The sequence below is a fragment of the Sinocyclocheilus anshuiensis genome, unplaced genomic scaffold (assembly GCF_001515605.1).
Source record: "Sinocyclocheilus anshuiensis isolate Anshui unplaced genomic scaffold, SAMN03320099.WGS_v1.1 scaffold700, whole genome shotgun sequence".
Lineage (NCBI taxonomy): Eukaryota > Metazoa > Chordata > Actinopteri > Cypriniformes > Cyprinidae > Sinocyclocheilus > Sinocyclocheilus anshuiensis.
The window spans coordinates 589,391-592,117 of NW_015555756.1; the positions used below are offsets into that span (position 1 = coordinate 589,391).

The 2,727-nt window shown below is 35.4% G+C and overlaps 1 non-coding gene across 1 annotated transcript; it reads right to left on the reverse strand.

The window, feature by feature from the left end:
• Positions 1-646: 646 nt before the first annotated feature.
• trnad-guc (transfer RNA aspartic acid (anticodon GUC)) lies at positions 647-718 on the reverse strand. The gene has a single exon. It is a non-coding gene; the product is annotated as a tRNA-Asp (tRNA).
• Positions 719-2,727: the final 2,009 nt, after the last annotated feature.

Below are 2,727 nucleotides of genomic sequence, written 5' to 3' on the forward strand. Positions count from 1 at the left end.
CAACTATAACGACATGTGAATAATCCCGCCCACTCTAAAGCGGTACTGAACTGCAGTGGAAACGCAAACCGAGCTGTGCCGAGTCGTACCACACAGTGGAAAAGCGCCATTAGTAGATCTCTGAGGCAATTCATGGAGTCAATTTTCTTGTAAATGCATGTGTATTTGGTAGGGAGGGATGCACCGATACCCCTTTTTCCAGTACTCGCCCGATACTGATACTTTTATTTTTGGTACTTGCCGATACCGAGTACCGATACCAATCTAAGGTTGAAAATAAATGATGGTTTATAGTGAATGCCCCATAAATTGTCTTATTTTTACGATTTAGTTTTAATCCAAATGATGTGTGTGCTAAGTGAGTGAACATCAAAGATCACACAACAGAATTATCACATGCTGTGTGGTATCGGCGTTTGGTATCGGGGCATTTTAACGAGTACGAGTACAGGAGCTCAGTATCGGGCCCGATACCGATACCAGTATCGGTATCGGTGCATCCCTAGTATTTTCTGCCATATTATTTGGATGATAACAAGAAAAAAAAGAAGTGTATTGAAAGTCTATGCTGTAATAATATTATTACAGTGTTATTACGTGTTAATAACATAATATTAACAAGGACAAACTGGCAAAAGCTTTACATCTCCCCGTCGGGGAATCGAACCCCGGTCTCCCGCGTGACAGGCGGGGATACTTACCACTATACTAACGAGGAGTGGCTTAGTGGTCACATGGTCCAGGCCCTACAAGAACCATATGAAAGACAACTGTATTATATTTGTGAATTTATAATGTTTACTTAGTGAACAATTAGAAGGATCATAATTACCTTTCCTACACCATACAAAGAATTGAAGAGGAAATGGTGGCCTTCTGATGTTATTTCCTGTACAATAAACATGAGATTTTGTTACTGCTTGTCATTACTAGCAAGTCTTCCAGTCAAAATATTTCATTTGGTTTACTAACTGCGCAAAAAGAGGGCTGAACAAACTATTCATTATCACTTATTAACAATGTAATACTGTAAAACTGTTGCAAGTTTGAATTTACTAAGTTAAAGTGCAGTCCCTTTAGCAATATTTCAGCATAAGTTTACAGGGAAAAAGGGTCAATAGTTTATTGATGTAAGAGGCACAGCTCACACAAAACACAGAAGTCACTTTCAAAGCAAGCAGCTTTCTACAACTATAACTAGAACATGAGTGAAATCTGTTTGGGGAACTTTTTGCCCTCACGCTAAACTCCCCAACACATGGATTCGTATTTCATTTAGAGAAATGAAAACGAAAACACATGGCAATCAATGTTATGAAACAATTTTTAAACAAACATTTTACAATTGTTTATTATTTATAAATGTAATCTAAAAGGCATTATCTCCAAGCAGAGATTCTGTTGAATGCAACACACACTTTATAAATGTTGTTCATCGACCTTTCACGAGTCTATCTTGACACTCAAGATATGCTTTGGAGGGAAAATGAAATAAATGTAATGTTATTATAGATTACATATGTCTCACTATAATGGTAATGCGGTTTGTTACATGGACTAGTGCGCCACCCAATGGTCAAACAGTGCTTTGAAAAAGCAGTAGTTTTTAACTTTTAAACTCGTCTGGAGAGGACAAAAGAATACTTGAAACTTAAATAGCCTTCCCGCCATCTAATTGTGTGCTACAGGCACTGTTGCCAACTAATTTTCAGGGGACGTTGCTAAAGGAAGGTCGATTTGTTGCTAAAAATTGCTAAATGAAGTTGTGATGTCATTGCGTGATGACGTCATTACGTAATCACGATGCAAAAATTGTCACTACATCAAATCTCAGTAAAAAATATATTTTTATATGTTAATTTAGATTTGTTCGTAAAATAATATAAATGCATAATATAATGTTAAAATATAAATAACTTTTTATATACAACATTGAATTATTGAACGAACACTTACACATTTTTGAAGGATTACAAGTTTTTTTTATTAGCTAGTGAACTAGTAAAACTACACATTCTGACCAATTAGTTTTAAGCAGTGTATTAGTAGTCAGTATGCTACACTCTAAGAAAAGAATTCACAGGTTTTTACCGGCATTTTAAATTACGCATTGTATTTTGTGTTTCGGGTTAAAGGGTTTACAATGGATAATGGATAACGGATAATGTCCTGGAAAATTACTAGAAGCCTACCTTTTCCATTTTTCTAGATATTTTTCTTACAGTGTACTAACTGAACAACAATCACAGGTACAACAAGGTGTATCATAAATGAACAATTATTAAATTATTATTATCAAATTGAACAATTGCAAATAGCAATAACTTAATTCATGTGATGTGTGTACTGCTAGGCATCTTTGGTTTCCTCTTTTTGTGAAATTTAGATGGAAAATGTGTGCCTTTTATTGTTCGAGTCACTTATCAAAAGTTGCTAAAAGTAGCCAAATAAAATTTAAAAATAGCTAAATGTGTTGCTAGGTGCTTTTGGAAGAAAAAGTTGCTAGGGTAGTCTGAAAAGTTGCTAAATTTAGCAACAAAATTGCTAAATTGGCAATACTGATTACACTGGGGGGCTTTAGGAAGCACATAGACCACAGGCTGAGCGCCCCCTGCTGGCCTACTTGATAACTCCTCTACCTTCAGTAATCTGTACAGGTACTGCTGGTGACTAACATCTGACCAATCGACATTTATTTATATACTTTTGTAGTATTTATTACTATTT